This window comes from Tamandua tetradactyla, chromosome 7 (genome assembly GCF_023851605.1).
Source record: "Tamandua tetradactyla isolate mTamTet1 chromosome 7, mTamTet1.pri, whole genome shotgun sequence".
Lineage (NCBI taxonomy): Eukaryota > Metazoa > Chordata > Mammalia > Pilosa > Myrmecophagidae > Tamandua > Tamandua tetradactyla.
Genome location: NC_135333.1, coordinates 15,043,078 through 15,070,947, shown reverse-complemented (window position 1 = coordinate 15,070,947; position 27,870 = coordinate 15,043,078). Strand labels below are relative to the sequence as shown.

Here is a 27,870-nt window from a genome sequence, read left to right as displayed (position 1 = left end):
CAGGCTTTCACTTTCAACCTATTTGTATCGTTGCATCTAAGATGAGTCTCTTGTAGATAGCATGTAGTGAATCATTTTTTTATCCATTCTGCCAGTGTGTGTCATGTCTTTTGATTGGGGAAATCAAAAGTGAAATTACCGTATTTCACTTCTGTACATCACTGCTCAAATTCTGTACATCACTGCTCAAAATTTCCCATACTTTTCTCTGTCAGTTTTTTTTTTATCTGTTTAATTTTGGGTGCTCTATCTTGTAGGTCGCTTATTCTTTCTTCTTCCTGTTCAAATCTGCAGTTGTATGCCTCTAGCATATATTTAATCTCATCTATTGTGCTTTTCATTGTGTAAGTTGTTTTCTTTACTTTTTTTTTTTTGCATGCTTTCACATTCCTTTTTATGTTCATCCAGTGTCTTCTTGAAATCCTTTATCTCTAGCCATATTTTCCTATCCTTGAATTGGATTTGTTTGAATATCTTTGATTAATTGTTCAAATTCTGCATCTCCTCCAGCTTTTAATTTGTTCCTTTGACTTGGCCATTTCTTCCTGTTTTATTATGACTTATAAGTTTTTAGTGATATCTGTCATCTGATTTTCTTGACAAGGTTATTCTCATATTTGGTGTGCTGCTTTGAAAGGATTATGTACCCTAAAAGCCATGTTTTAATCCTGATCCATTTTGTGGAGGTAGTCCTTACTTTTAATCCCTATTCAAGACTGTAGGCAGAAAACTTGATTAGATTATCTCCATGGAGATGTGACATGCCCAGTTGTGGGTATGAGCCTTTGATTAGAGGGTGATGTGACTCCACCCATTCCAGGGGGATTTGAGTATTTTACTGGGATCCTTTAAAAGAGGAAACATTTTAGAAAAAGCTTTAGAGCCAGGAGCCACAGAGCCAATGCAGCCAGAGGCCTCTGGAGATATGGAAGTAAAATGGCCCCAGGGGAGCTTCATGAAATGGGAAAGCGGTCAGACATTGCCATGTGCTCTTCCAGCTGAGAGAAAAACCATTGGCCTTTCTTGAATGAAGGTAACCTTGTTGGTGCCTTAATTTGGACATTTTCATAGACTTGCTTTAATTGGGACATTTTCACAGCCTTAGAGCTGTAAATTTGCAGCTTAATAAATTCCCCCTTTAAAAGCTGTTCCATTTCTGGTATATTGCATTCCGGCAGCTAGCAAGCTAGAACAGTTGGTTTCTTTCTGTTGTCTGGGATTTTTTTGTTGATTGGATTTTGTGTTAAACATCTTCTTTGGTAGCTGGTTTGTCAGTGTTTCCCAGCTGAAACAGGGCCTGTTTCTCATGCAGGGGGTGCAGACCAGTTCCAAATGGCCCTGGAGAGAGTGTCAGGAAAGATGCCCAAAAGCCTTTTATTCAGCTCCCTTATGCTGAGGTTTCCTGGCTTTTCCTGCAGATGGTGCTGTTCACTAAGAATCCTTTTTGATGACATCAAAGTGCCCTTTCCTGGCTTGCCCAGCAGGTGCTCCCTTCAACAACCTTTATCCCCTCAGCCCTACAAAGACATGGTATTTTCACCCGTCTGGTGTTTTCACCTCTGATGTGAGTTCAAAACAATAGCACAGGCTGTGCCTGTCTGTGACAGGCTAAAGCAGCAGGACCCAGAGATCTAAATTAACCGGCTAATAAGTGGATCTGTAATGGGCTGTGTCCTCTTCTATTCTCGTGTAAGAGGACTTCTGTGGCTCTCCAAGTTTGCAGCAACCCTACGCTTGGACATTTCCCACACTCTCTCTACCCACTAGCTCCTTGGGGCTTGCATGTAGGTTTTGTTCCCTCATAAATACAACTTGCAGTTAGCCCATAATGTCAGTTCTATCACTGACATGGTGTTTTGGCTGTAGTTCCCCATTTCTTCACTTTCACTTGCATCTTCTTAGTTCTTTGAGTAAGTTCTCAAGCTTATTGATGAACTTGACTGTGAGTAGGGGTGTCTGTTTACCTCCAAACATAGAAGGTGACAGTAGAGCATCTTCCCTTAGAGGGGTTATGGATGGCACAATAAATTGTTGCATCTCTAGTAAATTTAGCCATCTGTTTAAGGGGAAGGGTATTACAGATTTCTAGTTTACTGGATTGAAGTTAGGTATTTGGAAAAAATTACGAACAATTAAAATTCACATGGAGAAAGTCAATGAATTTCTAAAAAGGAAAAAAGTTTTTTAAAAATAATTTATGTTTGTATGATCACTAGAAAGAACAATTCAGGCATACATGAGAACTCATACGAGTGTAACACTCTCTGTTAATAAAAACACAGTCAGGAGGACTTCTGGGCAGATGACAGAATAGGGAGTTACAAGGCTCATCCTCTTCCCAAAACAGCTAGTACACATGCTGAAACTGTCCTAAAGAACTGTTGGGGGCTTGAATAACCAGGGAAATACATTACAGCATTTAGGGAGAGGGGGGGCAAGGAGACTGAACAACTATGAGTGATTTGCTCAGCTGTAGCTCCTGGTGCCCATTGCCCACCTTGAAGGCCAACAGTTTCAGGTTGGCTGGTCCCTGCCTGTTGGGTTGCTGTAAGGAATGTGGTGAAGGTAAAATGCTGTGGATGTTTGAATTGTTAAATGGTAAATTCATTAAACAGGTTAACATAGAAAATTTTATGTTATAAATGTTACCATAGTAAAACTTAAAAAAAAATGATTTCAGATAGTTTAGAAAGTGTTGATTGATTTAGTTAAGGAAAGCTGTTGATCAAAGTGATGTGACAACACTTTTTCTGAAATGAAGTCCATCATTATTCCATTTAATTTGAAGATCCAATACCCTAAGTATTCTAACTAAATGGGGCGTAAAATTTACAAATATATCTTCAACTTAGTTTTCTAAATTGAATCATTTTTTTGTTTTTCCACCAATAATGGCTATTTATATGATGAAGCTATCAGTCATTATATGGTCACATGTTTGAACCTACCTTCCAAACAATATTAGTTGTGTTTTCCTTTTGTCTTTTAATTATCCAGGATAATTGCCATATAAAGTTTCTTTGTACATTTTTAGAAAGAGAAGGATTCCCCCATCCCACCTCTGTACATTGAGCTGTTTATTGTTTAACCTAATTAGCACCATGACCATGTTAATACAGTACTATACACCTGGTTTGAAAGTATACAGAATTAGACATGTACTGTTGGTCATATATTTCCCAAACAAAAATGCATCTCCATTTATCAAACCAAGTTGTGATCCAACCTAATGAGCTTGTAAGACCCATTTTAATATATAAGATGTTTAGTAAACTGCAAAGAAGTATACACAGTGAAATATTTTCATCTTAGAATAAATGGGTCCTATGGCCCAATACTAGGGGCACAAATTACTGGTAGTACAGGTTGCGTTAGGACAGTTCCTTCTGAATATAGTTATATCTACCTTCTTGGGTGCAGTCACATCTTCTTGGGGTAGCATTTGGATATTGTTTCTCAGTATAGTTTTTTTTTATCAAGGCACAAGATTACTTCAATTTTGATAGGCACTTGAGTTCTGGATTGAACTATTAATTCTTTAAAATATTTTACGTTTTCATGTCCCCAAAATGTTGATCAGATGGTTATCTTTGGTCACAAATAAATTGTAGAAATTCGGACCTATAATTTATTCCATTAGAATTTTTAGAATGCTTATGTGTTCTAGTTGAGTATTTCTGAGTGATTAAAATGTAGTTTATAGTAGATGAACACTTTACATTTTTATCTAAAGGGTACACAGCTGCATTAAATGAATTTACTTCAGAATAGGAAAAAACTCATGTTACACTTTTTTCTATATAATTCTTGTCAGGCAAATATTGCACTCTGGTATATACATTGGGGCCTGATAAACAATAGTGCCCTAATGTTATTGAAGTCTCTTTTTTCAAATAGTGGATTTTTATAAAATTTTTGACTAGTCATAGTGGATTTTTATAAAATTTGAAATACTAAGTCAGTTTATGTTTAGATTTATTTTAGTAATGTAAAAATCTTGATTATATCTTCCTCCCTGTGCCCAGCATGATCCTTGGTACTTATGTGGTAACTATTTAATAACTGACAAAATTTCTTGAAAATTTGTTAGGACACGTACAGGGAAATTCTAAGTGTATGTTTACTGATATAATATATGAAGAAGAGTTGTATCTGTTTCAGTCAGATATAAAATTGAACCAGATGGTCTTAGTGAAAGGTCGTATTCATAGTGATACTGTATCTTTGAAATGGGTCAGTAGAAATGTTACCAACAGCTGTAGCGTATTCTTTTGGAATTTTTAAATTATACCTTAACTTAGAAGCACCTCTGTGTACCTGTATACATTCATTTGTTATTGAGCTAAAGAATAAAAACATTTTAAAAAGCGGACACATTGTTTAATTTTGTTTTGTGTTTTACTAGATTGCTGTGCAAGGCCAGTAAATTAAACCCAGGCAGTTCTGTTGCTAATTACACACAACTTCTCTTGAGTATCAAATATTCAAATCCATTTTATGAATATGGTAGAGAGAATAACAACTGTAAAACAAAGCAGAGTGCATGTAAGTGACTGTTAGCGTGCATTTCAGAAAGGATAAATGCTCACCATATGGTACAATTACTGTGTCCAAGTTTTCAAATTAGCTTCTCTCATCCTCCTTATTACTGTCTTTAAAAAGAGAGGAAAAAACCCAACATGATTTATCTACTCTGCAGCAGAACTCTTGACGCAAAACAGCAGCCCAGTTCTGTCCAGTTTTTTTCCCCCCTTAGCATAATAGAGGCTGTCGGACTTTTTTATACTAATTACTGTGTGAGCCTCAGATGAACCCCCTTCAATTCACAGGGCTTTGTTAAGGGAGGAGCTGTCAATGTGTCTGCCCGTTTGCAGCTGTGCTGTGGCTTTAGCTTGCTTAACATTATGCTGCTTTTTAGACTTGACAGAAGGGATTTTTTTTTTTTTATTAAGGCAAAGCAGCCTTGTAGCGAAATGGTTTAAGCAGCTGCATTGTAGGGAAGCACAAAGAAGTTATTATTGTGTCTGTTTAGGGGGGTAGTATGAAGGGGGGAGATATTCGGCTGCTGTTGATGCCGATTGTTGACTTGCCATCTGCCAGATAGGGAGAAGAAAAAATGACAGCTCCAGCAGGGTGTTCAAGAGGTTGTTTGGAGAGACGCATAAACATGTGCAGATGTCGAACTGAATAATGGCTAGAACTTGAGATGGTTTATGATGCTGCTGATGTTTGTGCATATACAGAATGAATGTATGTGTGGATTTGGTTAACTAAGAGTACATACTAATTATCATTGTTTTCCTGCATGTCCCCCTCCTCTCATTTTGTTAATTAGTTTAGGGGGATAATACTTAATCTTCCCTTATTGATCTCTAGTTTTAGAACGCTGCTTCTTCTTAAATGGCAATGCAAACTTTCTGATTTCTCTATATAGATAATAGCTAATACATTTGGTTAATGTTGATGTGAAATGCTAACTGATAACAGGCGTTTTTGATTGGGAAATCAGTCAGGTGACTTGCCATGCTCTAAATACATACATTAACAGTTGAACACTAGTCAGTGTGTAGACTATTATTTGAAACTAAATTGATTTGTTTTTTCTCTACCACTAGGGGTGAGATAGAGAGTACCAAGTTTATTTTACTGAGTAATGAATTTACACGCTTCTAGTTGTGAAACAACGTTATATAATAACTGAGCCTGCTGGGCCCGTGCTCTTTTCTCTAGGTGTGTTGTTATATATGGCCACATGTGTTTTCATCATGCATGATCACTAGGTTGTATATTTCCTTCTGATTCATTCTTGTCATTAGGTATTAGAGATTTTATATATCTGGAATGTTTTTAAATGTGGCAATATTTTTGTTTAGGTTGAAGTGAATATTTTATTTAGGTATCTGTTTTATAACCTTGACCTTAAATAATTGAGAAGAAACAGTGATGTTAGGTAAAAGTTTTCAGAGGCACTTATTTTCTGGACACCTAAACTTTTATAAAATTTCAAAACAATTGCAATATAAGTAAAATGACCAAAAAAAAAAACCAAAAACAAAACCTAAAGAGAAGCCCTGACTTCCCTTTTTCTTTTTTTTTTCCATTTGCATTTATATTAAAAAAAAATATGTGTAAACAAAGTGCTTATATTTTTTTTACTTTTGGTAGACTCATGTTTCTAAAGCTTTAGGGTTTTGCTGCATAATTATTTAGCAGAAGTACTTAAAGCATAGATTGAAAGGCCGAGACATACTGACTATGCTTTATTTCCAGAGTAATGTCTTTATGAAAGGATTAAAGAAAGGTTTTCTGTTATTTTCTATTCTTCATAAAAAATAGAGGCCAACTCAATTTAGAAAAACTTTTATCTCACTATCAGGTTTTCCCTCAAAGATTCTAACCCATTGTTGCTGAAATGGTGGAGAGAATCATAGCTACACTGGACCTTTCCTTTATCTTTTGTGGTCATTTTTTTCTCTTCTTTGCAAGACCACGATATGCTGAAATTTTGTATGTAGAATTATGTACATATGTTTATAGTTTCATAGTCAGTCCTTGTATCTCTGCTAAGTTTGGGGGTAAACAGCATGCTATTTTCCAGGTAAAGGTATTAATAACTTGAGAGAGCATGATTTGCCAGCAGTCGAGATGTTTGTGAGTGGCTGAACAAAAGCAAGTTTGCATAAAAGGAAACTTGTAGTTCTATGATTTATTCATCATGTCATTCTACTTTGCATTTTTCACATCCATTTGCCAAATCTTATACTATAGGGAAGTATACATATTAGAGGCAGAGTGTCTTTGAAGTTACACCGACCACATTTAAATATCAATTAATTAGATGAGTGACCTTAAGAAAATTGTTCAACCTTATCAAGCTTCAGTGTCTTCAACTTTCCTTCCTTAAAGAAGGAAACAATAACTGTTCTTCAAGGATTTTGTGAAGAGTAAATGAAATAACATATTTAGAATGTCTGGAATGTATTTAGTAGTTAGCTGTAAGTAATAATTATTTTTGTTAGGTATTTTGTATAAGTCTAGAGGTCCATAACAATTGCATTAGGAGCACTTATATAATGCTCTGAGCTACTGCTAAGTGAGCATGGAAAGTTCTAGGGGCCATTTAAGAGAATGGTCACCAAAATATGGCTGTTTTCTCAGAACCTTAGGTTTGTTTCATGATTCATGATCATTTCATAAATCTGGTGGGAAATCAGTGTTCAGGGAGAATACAAATAAAATTGTTGAATTTTGGGATGTGGTATGTGTGGGTATTCAGTAATTAAGATTTTAAATATCCTATAAAATTACTTTTCTAATTAAAAATCATTATGAGAGTCTGAAGAATAGTATTAACTTCTTTAATTTAGTATTCATTTCACATTATTTTGTAACCCATGCCTGAGACCCGGGTTTGATTCCTGGTGCCTGCCCAGGCCAAAAAAATATATATATTATTTTGTAACAACATTTTCTCTCTTTTTGTTCAATATTTAAGCTGTATTTGGGGTTATTTTTGAAATAAGATTTTGAACACATAATTAACAAATAGCTTAATTGTTGTGAACAAACAATATGAGAAATAATTCTTCACCTCCTAAGGAATTTTGAAGCATTGTTTGTCACAATTCTTTGTTTTATACATGAAGAAACTCATCAAGTTCATATAGCGATGATAGTGCTGGGAATTGCCTTTGATTGACCCAAGGAACTCAGATTCAGTAAAGGGTGATTAATTCCCATACAGAAAGTAGATGGTTCCTATGTGTTTTTTTTTTGTTGTTGTTGTTGTTGTTGTTGTTTTAAATATCGTTGTTTCTGTGAGGAATTTATTTATTTTTTACTAAATAGCCTTTGGTAATTTTGGATGAAGAGTGAAGAGGTCTAGCACCTGGGAGAGCTGCCCAAGCAGTTTCTAAGAGTGGTTAGTAGGACTGGGTATGGTGAGAAGAGGGCTTCTATTTTGGTTTCAAAGAATAAATTGGTTATGCTAGAAAAAAATAAACCTTAATTTGAATGATGTAAAATGTAATACAAGTTTCTTATAAGAATATTTTAATGTAATGGCTCATGGTTACAGTCATTAATGTTTACTGTACATTAAATGTTACAGTCTAATTTTTTTAAATAATGGCATTATGTTTACTAAAAACAACTTGTAGTACCAAAGAAGTGGAAATATTCCTTTGGCATGAAATGATGGATCATAGATTAGGATGAAACTATTTAAATATGAGGACATTTTCACATAAGAATGAAACTGTACTTGGTATATTTTCAGGATAACTCAGGAACTTTTAGCTTTAATGGTATATAGATGTATTTGAATTGTGCCTCTGAAAAATCCTGCATGAATAGTAATTTTTAAAAATATTGGCCAGTATGTTGAAAGCAGAAGAGTATTTCACTGTCTGACATATTCTTTAAGGAATCTTGCTAAATGTTTTGGCTTAAAATTTTTAATGTGTTTTAGTTTCAAGAAAATCTGATTAAAGATGTTGGTAAACTTGGTAGCACTTTGTAGAACAGAAGATGATTAAGATACAAAGGCAGGAAAGGCATAAACCGTGAAGTGTGTATATTTTTTTGGCTAAGCAAGTCACTTATTTGCTTGAGACTAGAACACAGCATCAAAGTTCATAATTTTATACTTTAAGTGAAAGCACATTTAACAGCAGCTGTTGTTTCCTGGCATCTTTCTGAAAAGATATTTAAGCTTAAATATATATATATTTATTATAGAGAAGAATTTCATAAAATGACCTTCTTTCTCTTCTCTGCGTTCGCATTATGTTTGACTGACTCTGTTAAGATAGCTCATTATACTTTTTATTTAGCAAATAAAGACTTGGAATTTAATTTTAATTTCTTTTGCTTTAAAATTGCCATAGTATTGTACACTTTAGAGAGAGTAAAACTGTTTAATTCCAGTAGTACAAATCTTAGAAACCTAGTTTACTCACAGTTATGCCAGATAAGGGCATAGTTTCTGAGTATAAAATTATACCTTAAGTTATAGAAGCAAGAACTTTCTTAAAAGTAAATGCAAATTCTAAATAAAAGTACATTTCTACTAAATGGTAGCCATGTGCCAGATAATCTTTTTGTGTAAAGTAAATATGCTTACTTATCTGCTTGTAGTACTTTTATCTCCTTTCAGTAAGTCATTCACTATAGCATAGTTCTTTTCTGAAAAAATATAACCCCCCTCCATTATTAGTACCTTGTATTAGTGTGGCACATTTGTTATATTTGGTGAGAGAATATTATTATAATAGTACTATTAACTATACTCCAATATATATGTACACTAGGGTTCCCTGTTTGTGTTGTAAACTCTTTTTTTAAACTAGTTTAGTTTTTTTTTTTTCTCCCCCTGGGGATGGTGGTGGTGTGTGTTATACTGGATCATCACTAATTAATTTACACATAAACCTTTGACATGAAGATAAGCATTTTTTATATTAAATTAAAGGTCTGTCATGTCACTGGGTATATAGAGGTAATTATTTAGTGTTTTGGATATCAGGAAAAATCTTTGAAAAGTGAATGCCAGGAAACTTTTTTCCTACTTTGGGTGAAATATGCACTTCCTAAAGAAAAGGATTAAAGCATCCAATGCACATTGACTTAGATTCAGGTGTTAAATGGTTAATTCTTATGCTATGTTAAGATGTTTTAATTTCAGAACCGTAATGAAAATTAAATGTATGCTTTGACCTTATACTGCCTGTTTGTCATTTTTATTATTTTTTATTAATAAATGAGTGATTTGTAACAAATGAGCCTATTGGCTGTTGGCTGTTTTTAATAAGAATCCCGATCACCTATAGTTTGGGCAGAACATTAATCTCTTTGAATTACTTTATCTTGTACTGAAAGAGTCTTATGTTCTGATATGGTGCAGTTTGAAAAAAATATTATTTTACAGAAAACATTGCAATAAGAACTTAATAGGATATTTACATAGTGCAAAATCATTTATATAATTTTTTATTTCGTTGTATTTTGGAAGACTTCTATGATGTTTAGACATCAGGGCATTTCCTTTATGATACCTTGATTTTAAGAAGTTATTACTTTCAAAGTTACTGGAAGCATTTTTTTGCCGGTAGAGGTGTGGATAATGATGTAGTAAGAAATATTTCTATATGATAAACAAAATGAAATGTCCATTTCAGATTAAAAAAATTAATTTTTGTTAAAATGGTAGTAAAGATTGTTCTCTGAAATTTCTGTCTTTGTGTTAGGTAATACTGCCCTCAGAGGGCCAAGGTAAGTAAATTCATTTTTAACTCTCAGAAGCAGCTTTTCTGGTATTTATCTAATATAAGCTTGCTTTGGGGAAGAGAAAGGAATTTATTTGAATAATTGAATAGTATTTGATTTGTGGCTCTATTTATTTGATTGCTTCTGTTCTTTTAAATATGTTAGATGTATTGGTGCACTTCAGTTTGATGACAGCATTTAAGCACACTGAGTTCTTTTCTAAGCAAATGGTAACAGATGACTGGTCACAAATTGCCAAATTAGATTGATTTACAAAGAGGATAAAGAAAGTACCCAGGAAAGTTAGGGTGGTTTTACTTCGGTCGGTTTTACTTTTTGTCTCTTTCGTAACAGATATTCTGATATTTAAAATTGTTTGTAGCCACACTTTTGAATATACAGCAACAATATTCTTTGAAATGGACATATCTTTTCCCTTCAGTTTTATTAACATAAGCATAAGCACATCTGTAAAATACACTCCAAATCAGGAATAATTTATTTCACTGGATATGCACTTGTAAATATAAATATATCAGAAGTTGAAATATGCATTTCTAGCACTTACAAAAGTTTGATAAAATGTGTGGTTTAGCATGTTTCTGAGTTCCAACCATTTGAGATATTAATTTATGATCACTTGTGCAGTAGAAAAGGAAGAATGGGGAAAGCCTGATGTTAAATTAATGAGACTTTTTTTTCTGTGTATAATGTATTTCTTATGAGATAATTTGAAGGCGACATTGAGAGTTTTAGTAATAAATGTAAAAGAGTGCTTTTGATTTGTTTTTCTCCCTAGTGTTACTTGATATTGAGTTAAGAAACACCATTTCTGTGATAGAATTGTTAGTTTTTAAATAAACATTTTAATTGCTTTAGCAAATGGAATACAATTCACGATTGTCAATTATCCTGGGAGGTGGAAATAGGACAGATAAGCAAAGAGTTTTAAAAGTTGAAATTTTATCCACAAAAACCAGCACATACTTTGCTAAACTAATATGGAGTTGTGGTAATCTGGACAAATAAAATGAACAAATTCCTTTTTTTTTTTCTTTTGGCATGGGTAGACTCAAGGAATCGAACCCGAGTCTCTAGCATGGCAGGCAAGAACACTGAGCCGCTGTTGTACTGCCTGAACAAATTCTGTTTTGAACACTTGATTTACTTTTGTGTTGAACATGTTAGGCATTCACAATATCTTTTTTAATTGGTTTCCTTAGCCAGACTTTAAGATGTTTTATTAATTTAACAAATATGTAGTGGTTACTGTGAGCCAGGCATTCTTCTCTGTACTTACAAACATTAATTTATTTCTTCTTCACAACAACCTGATGGGGTAAGTATTATTATTCATTACTATTATACCCATTGTTTAGATTTGTGTGATGTCCACAGTCAAACGGATAGTAAGTGACCTAGTTGGCATTTGAAACTGGACTGTCGGCTTCAGAGTGTGTGCTTCAAACCATTGTGCTGTGCTGCCTCATTTGAAAGCTTGAGCAGTGTGGTATAGTAGGATTTTGTTGAAAAAGTAGCTCTCTATTCAAATTTCAGCTTGCCCTCGACTAGGTATTACTAGTGTGTCTGAGCCTCAGCATGGCTTTCTGAGTGAAGTGAGGATACTCTAGCAAGAGTCTCTCAGTGCTCTTGAGAAGAGATCTCTTATGGGTCAAACCTGAGCAGTTTTGGCTCAGTATAAGTTTCCTTTCCTTCCTGCTTTTACCACTTCTTTCTTTTCACCACTTAAACATACTATGATCACATCTCAATAAATATACTGTGTAAGGAAAATGAAAGAGGAAAGAGGAGAATTAAAAAGGCCATGGATTGTTCAAAACCTTCAGACTAATAGTTTATGTCTTGATGAAGTGTCATTTTAGGATCCCCATATTATAGGAAACTTATTATAGAAAAGACTCCATTGTTGAGAGTCAGAAAAAAGCTGTATTCTAGTTTATTGACTTTTATTCTATAAGACATTGATTTTAATACAAAGAAGGGGAGGTTTGGATCACCTGAGGGTTTTTCAAATGGCACAGTACCACTCCTGATGAACAAGCATTAGCTTATTCTGCCAATTTTTGCAATATTAATTGTTTTACATATCTATCAGATGTGTTATATTAGAAAAAAATGGACGGAGAACCACAGCTCATGTTATAGTGAGGCCTCTCTGAAAGGGCTTTTCTGATAAGAGTACAGTCCTCATTTTGAATAATGGTTTGTTTGTTTATCCATTCCATTAATGGTTTGCCATCGTGCTCTGTGCCTGGCTTTGTAGTAGGTCCTGGAGATACATGGATGAGTAGATTTGTGTTATTAATTTACTGCTCCCATATTTCATATTCATTAAGGTTATTTACTGTAGTGAATGTATAATGTAGGCTATGACATAGACTTAAATATTTAGAGTGTGTGGTGTGGTAAAATAGAAAATAAAAACAGTAGGGACAAAATTTCTAATGAAATTTCTTTGAAAGAACTGGCCCATTTCTTTGAAGTAGTTTAAAATTCTATGACCACAGTTACTTTTTTAGAATAGTGCGTGAAAGACTTTGTGTTCAGAGCAGTGTATGGAATTAGAGACTTTTTGCTATAATGCAAAACTACTTTTGCAATCTACAGGGGCGTAAATGTAAGCAAAATAATAATTTAGCTCACATTTAACCCAGCAGGAAGCTGAGTACAGATTGAGTAATTCTCCACAACATTTTTACTGCTATGTAAACTAAACTCAGGGTTTATTCTTCATTTAATTGCCACAATGCTATTTTTCTTCTGGCTAGTTTGTGTGGACACTTTATATTCTCTTTCTCTTGCCATTTACTTTGCTTCTTTCTCAAGTGAGATTTTGTTCTTATGTTTAAAAGAAGATTATAGTTAATATATTCTTTTGTTTAAAGGAAATTATAATTAAAAAGCATAACTTTTTTTAGAATGTAATATATTTCCTAAAGAAAAAAATGGAATCAAGTTTGGATTGACCAATTTAGTGACTAACACAAAACAGATATCAGAATGCTTAAAGATAGATGGTAATTGTAGTTTTCTAGATAACAAAAGAAAATTTTAAAGCAGATAATGTATTGGCACCACCAGCCATTCTGAGATCTTAGAGCAGTTGGCATTCTAACATCTTGTGATATTCAGTGTATAGGTATTTTTCTCATCATTGCTTTAGTTTCAAAGCAAAACATGGACCTTAGCCTTCTTTAGGAAGTGGATATGAAAACTGTACTTAATATAAAAATGACAAGTTCATGCATTATGCAGTGGAAGCAAAGTTTCTTAACTATAATATACTTTCCAAAATAATCATGGAGCATATGTGGTAATGCAGAGGAATGTGGGTGCATCTGGAAGACTTTTAAGGCATCTTGGAAGCACAGCACAAATCACCAAAATTGTAAACACACTCCGTCTGGTCAGTTGCAGTGGTAGCATTGACCAGTACCAGAGTAGACAAATTTCTCAGTGACCTTCTACAATAACTGGAAAACTTAGAGAAACAATCATAATGAGAAATTTGAGTGTATGAAATGTGATCTCATTAATCAATACTGTGCAGAAAACCATGAGGAAAAAAGACAAGCATGGCAGTATCTTAAAACTTCTTAATACCTGAAAAGCTGTGTTTCTTGTTATGCGCGATGAAAGCAGCATCATAAACTATCTTACCGTATTTCTGTTTGTATTGTCATAAGGCTTCAAAGAGGAATGGTTGGAGTGCCTCATCTTGGAATCAGCATATCAGCAAACCATAGTTCTTTCATGAAATATTGAAGGGATCAAAAGCTCATATTCCTCCCAGCAAGTTCCCTTGCCCACAGTAAAGAAACAAACCAGCAAGTACTGTTGAGCACCTTTTTTTTTTCTGCAGGGCACATGAGATGCTATGTTAAAATGCCAAATAATAGGAGATAATGCCATCCCTAAGTATAACTTCCTGGATCAGTAAGAATTATTAAAGAAATCACAACATTTTTATTATGCATTTTAATTGCTCCCACCATCACTTTTCTCCAATTCTACGTTCTCAACATTGCCTACTAGACTTAAAGCTCCTGTATCATTCATTGTTGCATTCTCAATGCTTTATATGTATTTTGATATTTAGTAAGTATTTGTTGAATGAATGAATATATTTGAAGGCCATTTTCTCCAGTTCTAAATAAAAGCATGTTACTTATTCTTTGAGCTGTGGTGCTCATTGGACACTACCTGGAAATAAGTGAGCTGAACAGAAGTCTAGTGCTTTTGGCATATTTTGTAGGCATCACCATATTGTCAGAGACGACAAAAACACATCCAAAGTTGGTCAACAACAACTAGTCAATAAGGTTGAAGGTTGCATAGACATTGCAATAGAATTTTATACCTTTAAATTCCCCAAGGACAGGGAAGAACTTACTTGAGGGAACTTCCATAGAAGGGGAATGATAACCTGAAAAAGTTTGCAAAAAAGCTGGAAACATATATTTAACTGGAACAAAGTGCTTTCATTTTGAAAAAGGTTATATTTCAAATTATTCCTGTGCTGTTGAAAAATTATGCTACTTCATTACAATGTAGATCACACAAAATTTATTTAGGATTATTTTTAAGAAGTCTATAAAAGACAAAGATGATGAATTCAGTGAAACATATTTCTTACACTCCTTGAGAGACTTTTGTAAGTTTCACTAGAGCTAATTGGAATTGACACTGGCAATCTTTTATATAAAACATAGCAGGCAATTTCAGAGATTGCAAATATTTTATGAGGTGTATCATCGTGCTATAATGTTTGGTGTAAGATATTTAGAACGTAGCACACTATTATGAATTATCTACTCAGTATTTGTAGTACTAATATTTAATTATGAAAATCCTGTAGAGGAAAGAAGATTCTGCCATCTTTTTTTTAACTTTTAAGAAAATTTCTGTGGTTTTGTTGTATAATGAGGCATTGAAATATCTGAACAAATCAGTATCTGGGTGGTGAGACAGCTGCTTTCTCCTTTACTTCTTTGGGTTAGAGCAACTTGTGAACAGATTAAAAAAAAAAAAACAGAACAACTTTTTGCATTACTTAAGTCTGTCCAAGGCATGTTCTGGTACAACACAAAATTCTACCGTCATATGCAACTAGTCTAGTGTCCGGACGCCATGTACAACAGCTCAGTGGCAGCAGTGCACTGTGCCTACCCCCCCCCCCCCATGGTCCTGCTCGTTTGTGGGGCGTCAGAGGAATGTGAATAGTATAAGGAAGAGGAGGGGGGAGGAAACAACATGGGTGTCTGGCTGGGAGGCTGTCAGCAAAAGCCACACAGGACAAGCCTGAACTTGTCATTGGTGCAAAGCCAAGCATCGTTCTTTAATAGAAATATCTGGTGGAACCCCATGATGGCTCTTCATTGGCCTTGAGCTGGCCTATGACCACGTTGATGATGCACCTCTCTGGCACAGGCTGATGGTCCTGCACCGTGATGGTGTGTTAGATTTTCTGTAATGGAAGTCTACACAATTTCTCCACAATGGCAGCTTTCCCCTGGAACTGTTGTCCTTTCCTTGTAAGACATGATACATCAGAATAAAATTCTCCTAGTTGGTTCTGTCATTATCAAATAACTGGTAGTAATGCTGAATGAAGCTGGATCCAAACTACTCTTAAATTGGCTTGTCTCCTGTTCTGGACATCACCCAGCCTCACTGAGACCCTAGGGGCTGGCACAGTGGCAGAAATGGCAGTGGCAGTGGCAGTGGCCTGTCATCTTTTAATATGTCTTTTAATATAAGCTTTTTGTATATAGCTTGGCATCTGCCATTAAGCAACTAAGTATTTTTTATTTGAGAACCATGAAATTAAATAGATTTTATACTGAAGTTAACTTTCAGTCATTTTTTTTGTCTTAGTTAATAGTTAATCCATGAAGACCTTTTTAATTTCAGTTTATTTATCATTGAGTTGTTTACAGAAAAGTCATGCAGACAGTACAGAGTACCCATATACCTTTTTAGCACTTCTCCTCCCCTGTTTTACCTATTATTAACATTGCATTAGTGTGGTAACTTTGTCAAGGTACAGATAACAGTATTAATAGAATTATTCTATTAACTGTAGCCCATAGTTTACATTAGGGTTCACTGTTTGTGTTGCTACAGTTCTGTTATTGTTGATTTTTTGTATTCCAATAACATATACAACCCTGAATTCTGCATTTTATCCATATCCAAATATATAATTCAGTGGTGTTAATAATATTCGCAATATTGCACTACCATCACTATCATTCATTACCAAAACTGTTCCTTGATTCCAAACAAAAATTCTCTACCATTTCTGATTTTAATTATTTCTATCCTCTGTTTTTCTTTCTTAGTCTAACTAAAGATATGTTGCTTTTATTGATATTTCCAAAGAACCAACTTTTGGTTTTGTTAATTCCTCCAGGTGTGCAGTTAGGTCTCTGATTTGAGCTTGCTTTAAAAAAAAAAATTTTTTTTAATTAGAGATGTTGCAGATTTATAGAAAAACCATGTAAAAAATAATAGCATTCCCACATGCCCCCTCTCATTTTTAGCACTTTACATTAGTATGGTACCTTTGTTATAATTGATGAAGGAATATTATAATTGCACTATTAATAATAGCCTAATACAGTAGGGTATATATTTTTCCCATACACCACCCTACTAGTAACACTGCATTAATGTGGTAAATTTGTTATAATTCATGAAAAAGAACATTTTTATGATTGCACTATTAACTGTAGTCCATAGTTTACAATAGGGCTTACTCTCTTGTGCAGTTTTATGTTTTACCTTTTAACTTCTATTCTAATAACATATATATGACCTAAAACTTCCCCTTGTAACTACAATCACATATATAATTTAGTGTGTTTAATTACACTCAAAGTGCTGTGCTACCATTATCACCATCCACTACTGAAACTTTTCCATCCTATTTCCTACTGCCATCCCATTCCCTAATAACGTATATATATATTCTGGTTCTGTGAATTTGCTTATTCTAATTATTTCATATCAATCATATTATATAATATGTGGCCTTTTGTATATGGTTTATTTCACTCAATAAGATATCTTCAAGGTTAATTCATGTTGTCACATGTATCAAAACTTCATTCCTGAGCAGGCCATGGTGGCTCAGCAGGTAGAGTTCATGTTGGAGACCTGGGTTCGATTCCCAGTGTGTGCCCATGAAAAAACAAAAAACCAAACAAACCACCACCCCCCAAAAAAAACAAACTTCATTCCTTTTTACAGATGAATAGTATTCCATTGTGAATATATACCACATTTTATTTATCCATTCATTGTTTGATGGGCACTTGGGTTACTTCCGTCTTCTGGCAATTGTGACTAATGCCCCTATGAATATCTTTGTTCAGATGTATATATATGTATGTATATATATTTGGTGGTTTTTTTTTTTTTTTTTTTTTTGCATGGGCAGACACCAGGAATCGAACCCAGGTCTCCAGTATGGCAGGCGAGAACTCTGCCATACTATCTATTTTCAAATATCTGGTCAAGTCTCTGCTTTCAGTTCTTTTGCAGACATTCTAGTAGAGGGATTTCTGGGTCATAGGATAATTCTGTATAGAGCTTTCTGAGGAATTGCCGAACTGTCTTCCATAGTGGCTATACCATTTTACATTCCCCCTAGCAACGAATAAGTGTTCCTATTTTTCCACATCCTCTCCAACACTTACAACTTTTTGTTTTATTAAGAGTAGCCATTCTAGTGGGTATGAAATGATATCTCACTATGCTTTTGATTTGCATTTCCCTAATACTGATATTGAGCATCTTTTTGTGTGCTTTTTGGCCACTCATATATCTCTTTGGAGAAATCTCTATGCATGTCTTTAAAAGTTTATTTTTTGTCTTTTTTTTTAATTATTGAATTGTCGTATTTCTTTATATATTCTGGATATTAAACTCTTATTGGATAAGTGGTTTCCAGATATTTTTTCCCATCAAGTAGGTTGTCTTTTCACTTTTTTGATAAAACTTCTTTGAGGCACAAAAGTTTTAATTTTAATGAGGGCTCATTTATCTGTTTTTTCTTTTGTTGCTTGTGCTTTGGGTATAATGCCTAAGAAACCATCGCCTAACACAGGTTCCTGAAGATGCTTCCCTTCATTTTCTCTTAGGAGTTTATAGTTCTGGTTCTTATATTTAGGTCTTTGATCCATTTTTGCTTAATTTATATATATATATATATATTATATTATATTATATTATATTATATGATAGGGGTCCTCCTTCAGCACCATTTGTTGAGGAGACCGTTCTTTCCCAATTGAGTGGACTTGGCAATCTTGTGAAAAATTAGTTGGTCATAGATGTGTGGGTCTGTTTCTGAACTCTCAGTTTGTCTAGAAATTTTGATTCCATTGGTCCATCGATCTATCCTTATGACTGTACCATGTTGTTTTGACCACTTTAGCTTTGTAATAAGTTTTAAAGTCCTGATTTTTCTTCTTTTTAAATGTAAGCGTTTAAGACTGTACATTTCCTTATGAGAACTTGCCTTCACTGTGTCCCCTAAGTTTTTTTTTTTGGCATGGGCAGGCTCCACGAATCGAACCCAGGTCTCCGGCATGGCAGGTGAGAATTCTGCCACTGAGCCACTGTTGCCTACCCTGTGTCCGCTATGTTTTGATATGTTGTTTTCTCATTTTCATTCATCTCAAATTATATCCTGGTTTCCCTGTGACTTCTTCTTTTACCCATTGGTTGTTCAGGAGTGTGTTGTTTAACTTCCATATTCTGTGGCTTTTCTAGCTTCTGTCTGCTGTTGATTTCTAGCTTTATACCATTGTGGTCAGAGAAGGTGCTTTTATGTAATTTCAGTATTTTAAAATTTATTGAGACTTGTTTTGTGAGCTAACACATGTTCTTTCCAGGAGAATGATCCTTATACATTTGAAAATAATGTGTATAACCTGCTGTTGGAGTGCAGTGTTCTGTAGATGTCTTTTAGGTCTAATTTATTTATCATATTTATTAAGTTCTCTGTTTCCTTATTCATCTTCTGTCTAGGTAGATGTTCTTCATTGATGAAAATGGGCTATTGAAGACTCCAACTATTATTGTAGAGGTGTTCATCACTAAAAGTCGATGAACTCTTTCACTTTTTGTTTATCTGTGAATGTCTTATATTCTCCCTCATTTTTGATGGACTGTTTTGCCAGATAAGGAATTTTGGGTTGGCAGTTTTTCTCTTTCAGTTTCTTAATTATATCATACCACTGCCTGCTCACCTACATCATGGCAGAAATTGTTGTTTAGTCTTTTTGAGGAGCCCTTGTATGTGATGCTTAATTTGAGGAGTTTATTGACCTCATATTGACTATGCTAATTTTTTATTAACTTTTATTATACAACACATTTTTTTTGTATGCTTTATGTGGGGTCATATTTCATTATTTTTCCATGTGAGTATTCATTATTGCAGTACCAATTTTTTTTGTTTTGTTTTGTTTTGTTGGTTTCTTTGTTTGTTCGGGAAGTGCATGGGCTGGAAATGAAACCTGGGTCTCCCACAAGGCAGGCGAGAATTCTACCACTGAACCACCCTCGCACCCTCACATCATTTGTTTTAAATAGATTTTCTTTTGTTCTGAACATGTGGCCTCATGATTTTATCATTATGGTCAGTTTCTATTGAATAGACACTGATGACATGTTTTCTTTGTAAATAATGATGTTTTTCGAAAGAGGTTGTTTTAACTAAAATGTACCTTGAGCATGGATATCATCTATTCATTGTTTTCCTCAGAGATGTACAAAGGTAATGATACATTTTGAAAACTTGGATTGTGGCTAAATATAGAAATGAAATACAAACAAAACTTAAGCTTACAATTGTGTCAGCTCTTTGATATATCAAAATGATAATGCTTCTTCCTGACATACAAATGAAAATATTTCTGTCTTCTCCTTTAGGGAGTGATAAAGTATATTCTTATTGAGATATCTTCACACTCCATACAGTCTATCTGAAGTATATATTCAGTAGTTTACAATGTCATCACATAATTGTGTATTCATCGCCATGAACATTTTTAGAATATTTGCATTGTTCCACAAAATGAAATTAAAAGAAAAAAGAAAGCTCTGAACATCCCAATGTCCCTTAACCCTCCCTCTTATTGACCACTAGTCTTGTAATCTCCCCAGTTTTAAGACTTACAGTAGAGGTAGGTTAACTAAGACAGTGTAGTATTGACAGATAAACACACTCACGCACAAACACACACACACATACACACACACACACACAGGAACAAACAAGATATCTAGAATTAGATCCATACAAACATGAGCAGTTGATTTTTTTTTTTTGGCAAAAATGTAATACAACATTATCAAAGATCAGTACTACTAGATTACTCAACTCAAACACCTGAACCCCATTACCCGCCCCCTCCACCACCTTCTGAGTGCCCCCGTCCTGAGATCCCCCTGTGCGATCCCGCTCCATACTGCTACCCCTAGCATACGCACACCAGCCCCAGTGCAACCTACCTCTCGTGCACAAGGGCACAGTCTTACCCTGCCCTTCCCCTTCCAAGACCTGCCAGCCCCTTGACCCCCACCTCCCTCTCCCTGCCCCCTGCAGGTGGTTGCCAGGACATCAAGGCTGCGGGTACATACCTTCATACTCAGGCTGCACCTGCCCCCAGCCCATATAGTTGTGCAACCCCCCCACCCCACGAGCTCTGTGCAGTACTTCAATTTGTGGTCTTCCCAGATCCATGCATGCTAAAGCATGTACCCCTATCACACCCCCCAGCTCTGGGAAAGCACTGATCTGCACATCTGGGACATACCTGCCTCCAGCCCATGCAGGTTTAAGCTGGGCCTGCTGCCCCTGGCACCTGTGCACACAGACAGCAGGGCCCAGCCCCCTAGACAGTGCCCCGCCCCCTAGACCAGTGCACACTAGAGCTGCACCCACATGGCAATGTGCTCCCCACCGCTGGGCACCATTGCATTCGTGCACCATCCTCTTAACACCTGCACCCCAACCCCTTGCCCCACGTATTTACACCATTACTCCACCTCCTGGCACAAGTACCCTGCTCCCATACCTGGCAGATGCTCATGTGCACATCAGTGCTTGTAGCCCCCACCCTGCACACACATGTACACCTTCTCCAATTCCCCTCCCCAGACTTGCCTACCCACCATCACTCACTCCTGATTCATGCCCTACAGCTCCCTTGACTGTACTCCACCTCTACACACTTCCCCACCTGCATTCTGGACTCCCTCGACCTATCCCCCTGTGCGTGAACATATCCCCCCCGCCCCGTCCCGCCCCGTTCTCCAACTTCTGTGCCACCTATCCTATATCCTGATAACCGTGACCCCTATGCTCCACGAGCCCATACACATCCTGCCTGTACATCAGCTCCTGTGCTTCCACACAGCATCCCCTGTCCGCTTCCCCACCACTCCCTACCTACATGTCCCCCACACCACATCCTGCTACTACCCTTTGTGGCCTGTTTGAGCTGCACTACATCCCCACAGCCCCCAAATAGCACCTCCACAGCCCCATGCCCTGCACCCCATTCTCAAAGGCATTAGCCTAGCGTCCCCAACCTGTGCTGCCTATACATGCACTACAACCCATCACCACACTGCTGTGGCCTGCCCTGCACCCCACATTCTCCTTCGTATCCATCCCACAAATACAGAGCTTTTGACTACTGAAGGAAATCAACTGCCAAAGTAACCCTATCCAGTTATTTACGTGCTGTGAAGACAACAGAAGATCACTCACCATATGAAGATGCAGTCAGATACAGCCCAGTCAAATGACCGAATTAAAACACTGGAGGAGACACAGATTTTGGAACAGCTAATCAAGGTTGTTCAAATAACTTTACTAAATAAAATCAGTGGGATGGCTGATGACATAAAGAAGATCAAGGAGACACTAGAGGACCAAAAAGTGGAATTTGAAAAACTAAATAGAAATAGATATTAAAGAGATTAAAGATGCTGTAGACCAAATAAAAATATATTAGAGACACACAACAGCATATTTGAAGAGGCAGAAGAAAGAATAAGCAAACTAGAGAACAGGACAACTGATTTTGAACATTCAGAACAGCAAATGGCAAAAAAGTTGAAAAACTTAGACTTGTATTTCAGGGAAATGATGGACAAAACAAAAATGCACAAATATAAAAATCGTTGGTGACCCAGAAGGAGAAGAGAAGAGTAAAGAAAGGGCTAGGAAGGTTAGTTGAGGATATAATGGGGACAAACTTCTCAACACTTATAAAGGATATAAATATGCAATTTGAAGAAGCCCAACAAACTCCAAATAGAAGAAATCCAAATAGGCCTTCCCCAAGACACATATTCATCAGTGTGACAAGTGTTGAAGAGAAGCAGAAAATCCTAAGCACAAAAAGAGAAAAGCAATCTTTTACATATAAGGGAAACCATATAGAATTGAGTCTGGACTACTCAAACTGGCATTATGGTGGCAAGAAGGTGGTGGTATATTTAAGATCCTGAAAGACAAAGACTTCTAGCCAAGAATTCTGTACCCAGCAAAATTGTCCTTCAAAGCTGAGGGAGAGATTAAAACTTTCATAGACAAACAAATGCTGAAAGAGTTTATCAACAAGAGACGAGACCTATAAGAAATACTAAAAGGAGTTCTGCCTTTAAGTGGGGAAAAAAAGGTGTGTGTGGGGGGGTCTGGAGGAGGGCACAGAATTGAATAGTACCCGTAAGGATAGCTTAATGGATAAAAAGAGAAAGAGGGAAAAGAATATAGGGATCTGACAAATAAAATCCAAAGGATAAGATGGTGTATTCAAGAAACACCTTTATAGTAATAACTTTGAATGTTAACAGATTAAACTTACCAATTAAAAGATACAGTCTAACAGATGTATTAAATATAATTTAGCTGTGAAAGGATGGAAAAAGATGATCCACACAAGCTTTATCCAAAATAAAACAGGAACAGCTATACTAATATTGGTCAAAATAGACTTTAAATGTAAAGATTTCATGAGACAAAGAAGGACATTATATATCAATGAAGGGGATGGTTCACCAAGAGATTTCGATACACCACTTTCCTCTATAGATAGAACAGTGAGACAGAGAATCAGGAAGGAAGTAGAGAAGTTAAACAATTTGATAAATGAAGTAGATGTAATAGACATTTATAAGTCATTGCACCCCAAAGCACAAAGTTATATATTCTTCTCTAGTGCTCACGGAACATTCTCCAGGATAGATCATATGCTGGGGTGCAAAACTGGTCTTTATAAATTTCAAAACATTGAGATTATTCAAAGCACTTTCTCTGTTCACAGTGGAATGAAGTTGGAAACCAATAACCACCAAAGAAAAAGGACTTTTACAAATATATGGAGATTAAATAGCACACACTTAAACAACCAGTGGGTCAAAGAAGAAATTGCTATCAAAATCAGAAACTATCTGGAGATATATGAAAATGAGAATACGACATATTGGAACTCATGGGATGTGGCAAAGGCTACACTGAGAGGGAAATTTATTGCCCTAAATGCCTGTATTAAAAACAAGAAAGAGCAAAAATCAAGGGTTTAACTGCTCATCTGGAGGAACTTGAGAAAGAACAGCCAAACTAACTCCAAAGCAAATAGAAGAAGAGAAATAACAAAGATTAAAGAGAGTTAATTATGAATGGGAGAACAAAAGAACAATAGAATCAATAAAGACAAAAGCTGATTATTTGAGAAAATCAATAAAATTGATGCACCAGTAGCAAGGCTGACAAAGAAAAAAGAAGAGGATGCAAATGAACAAAATCAGAAATGTGAGGAGGGTTATTAACACAGACCCTGAAAAAACAAAAGAAATCCTAAGAGGATACTATGAACAACTGTACACTGACTAACTAGACAGCTTAGATGAAATGGACAAATTCTTGGAAACACACAAATAAGTTACACTGACTCATGAAGAAATAGCAAACCAATCATAAGTAAAGAAATTCAATCAGTCATCAAAAATATTCCTACAAAGAAACGCCCAGGTCAATTCCTGGCCCACGCACTTCCCAAACAAACAAAATTCAACAATTGGTGCAGCAATAACAGGCTACCCATCACATGGAAAAAGATTGAAATGGGAGCCCGCCATATAGCATACAAAAAAAAAAGAAAGAAAGAAAGAAAGAAAAGAAAAGCCCAGGGCCAGATGGCTTCATAAGGCAATTTTATCAGACATTCCCCAAAAAACTAATGCCAATCCTGCTCAAACTTTTCAAAAAAATTGAGGAGAAAGGAACACTGCGTAACTCATTTTATGAAGCTAGCATCATTTTAATACAGAAACTGGATAAAGGTGAGGTAAGACAGGAAAACTACAGGTCAGTCTTCCTAATGAATGTAGATGTAAAAAGTCTCAACAAAATACTAGCAAATTGAATCTAAAAACACATTAAAAGAATTATACACCACAACCAAGTGGGCTTATACTAGGAATGCAAGGATGGTTCAACACAAAAAAATCAATTAATGTATTATAGCACATTAACAAAAGGGGAAAAATCACATGATCATCTCAATTGATGCTGAAAAAGCATGTGACAAAATTCAACATCCTTTTCTGGTAAAAACACTCCAAAGTATAAGAATCAAAGGTAACTTCTTTGATATGATAAAGGGCATATATGACAAACTGATAGCAGGCATCATACTCCATGGAGAAAGACTGAAAGCTTTCCCCCAAACATTGGGAATGCGACAAGGATGCCCTCTGTCACCCACTATCATTCAACATTGTACTTGAAGTTCTAGTGAGAGCAATCAGGCAGGAAAAAGAAATAAAAGGCATCCAGATTGGACAGGAAGAAATGAAACTTTCATTATTTGCAGATGACATTTGGAAAATCCTGAGAAATCTACAATAAAATTACTTGAGCTAATAAATTCAGCAAAGTGGCAGGATATAAAATTAATGTGCAAAAATCAGTAATGTTTCTATACACAAGCAATGACTTAACTGAGGAGACAAAGACAAAATTCCATTCAAAATAGCAACTAAAAGAATCTAGTACCTAGGAGTGAATTTAGGAATGTAAAGGACGTGTACACAGAAAACTCAATAACATTGCTAAAATAAATCAAGGAAGATTTAAATAGGTGGAAAGACATTCCCTACTCATGGATACAAAGATTAAGTATAGTTAAGATGTCAATTGTATGCAAACTGATCTGCAGATTCAATGCAGTAGGAATCAAAATTCCAGCAACCTACTTTGAAGACTTGGAAAAGCTAGTTACTAAATTCAGCTGACAGGGAAAGAGACCTGAATAGCTAAAAGGATCCTAAAAAAGAATGAAGTGGGAGGATTACATTTCCTGGTTTTAATACTTATTATAAAGCCTCGGTGGTCAAAATAACATGGTATTGACACGAAGATAGAAGTATTGACCAATGGAATCGAATTGAGACTATAGAAATAGACCACCAAATCTATGGTCAACTGAGGCAAAATGGGTTTTTCAATAAATTGGCATGGGAGACCTGGATATCAGTAGCCAGAGGAGTGAAAGAGGACCCTTACCTTCTATACAAAAATTAACTCAAAGTGGATCAAACACATAAATATAAGAGCCATAAGTAAATATGGCTAAATATAAATGCTGTACATAAAGTTTAACTCCTAAATTTTATATCCAAAGCAGAAGTAACAAAAGAAAAAATAGGTAAATGGGAACTCCTCAAAATCAAATTTTAGGTGGAATGTGAACATGAATCTAAGCTTGTACCCTGTCCTCATCTCAGGGTATTATTTGATCACAAGCTTAATAACCAAAGTGGAATACCATTTGTATGTGTGCTGGGGAGAAATACGGAATGTCTTATATGCAGACATTCATTGAAAAACATCGAGTGTTTTAACAAATTATAAGAGGTAAATTATTAAGGCAGGTAAGAAAATAGGCAGAGTTTTAAAATCTGAATCATTATAATTTATTAAAATGGTGAACTCGAGTAAGCCACTTTTTCCAACACCACAGTTCTCAATAGAAATTCTCTAACATTCATAGATAGGGAGTGCTATGGATTTTTTCTTTGCATTCAGAAGTTATTTACTATGAGTTTTTATGACACCCATGCCAAGAACTTAATAAATAAGTAGGGTTTGTTTTTGTAGGAGGGGGTGGTTTGTGTTAACCTGCTTTTGGTTATAGTGTTTAGAAGCTGTATTAGTTTTGTAGGGCCGATGCAATAATTCAGCACAAACTGGATGGCTTAAAACAAAATAAATTTACTCCCTGAGTTCTAGAGGCCAGCAGTCTAGGATAAAGTTGTTGGCAGGGTCTCACTACCCCTGAAGGCTCTGGGGGGTATACTTCCTTACCTCTTCTAGCTTCTAATGATTTCTGTCAGTTTTCGCTTATGGCAATCAATAGCACTCCAATCTCTGCCTCTGTAGTCACATTGCCACATCTTCTCTGTGTTTTGAAATTTCCTTCTGCCTCACTTTTATAATACATGACAAGCACCCCCTCTTAAAATCCTTAAGTTAATCACATCTTTTGCCATATATTACAGGTTCTACTAATTAAAATATGTACATATCTCTTGGGGGGGGGGGGGGACAGGCCGCCATTCAGTCCACAAAAGAATCTGAAATATCAGAATTCTTGTTGTAAAATATGTTTTGTTATTGGTTACAGCATTGTTCAAAATAGATATAGCCTCCACCAAAGAGTGTGAAAGAAGTGGAAGTACCCAGTGAGATTTGATAGGAAATTACAAGAGGTTGCATTGTAAATCTTGTTTAATTGTGATTGTGGTGCTTTGTAGAGGTTTATGGTGACAGAAAGTGCAAACAAACTGAATTCAAGAGTCTTTATTGGAAGTTTGAGATCTACTACTTAGTATGATAGTACATTTGTTAATTGATTTTATTGAACCAACACAAAGTTATTAATAAAATTTTGTGAGAAATGATACTTATTTTCCTTTTATCAAGTAGGGAAATTTTGACTTTTTAATTTTTCTCCTGTATATTCAAATGACTATTTCACTGTCACCATCTTGGTGTAATGTATTATGCTTAAGGAATACATTAAAAGTTTATTTTTGAAGAAATTTTTAACAACCGGAAGTCCTGTTATATATTTAATATTTTTAATTTCCTTGGTATTTTTTCCTTAATATTTTCATTTCCTTTTAATAAAAGAGATAACAAGCTTTGTATGATATTTTGAGGTTCTTTTCTGTCTTTCATCTAAGGATATAATACTTAGAGGCTGAAGGGAAATTATTGTCTAAAATGGAAGTTTTAAAAAATTTCTTTTAACTTCACATTTCTTGGGTAAATTTGTCAGTACTATTATAAATAGAAAAAAATGATATTAATTCATTTTGTTTTTTTCTCCTAAATTTTTGAAGTGAATTTAAATTTTATTTTTGTATAATCATTGAACTATTACTGCTGTTATTTCACTTGACAGAATCATAGCATATTATACCAATATTAATGTTATTAATTTAAAATAACACTTGAAGTCTAAATATTGTATATCTAATTTGAGAATT

At 35.3% G+C, this 27,870-nt stretch overlaps 1 protein-coding gene and 1 pseudogene across 9 annotated transcripts in view; one reads left to right on the top strand and one right to left on the bottom strand.

Moving 5' to 3' along the window:
- AKT3 (AKT serine/threonine kinase 3) overlaps positions 1-27,870 on the top strand; it is a 430,706-nt gene that overhangs the window by 161,163 nt on the left and 241,673 nt on the right. The window lies entirely within an intron of this gene.
- On the bottom strand, positions 15,564-15,948 carry LOC143689435 (nuclear transport factor 2 pseudogene; annotated as a pseudogene).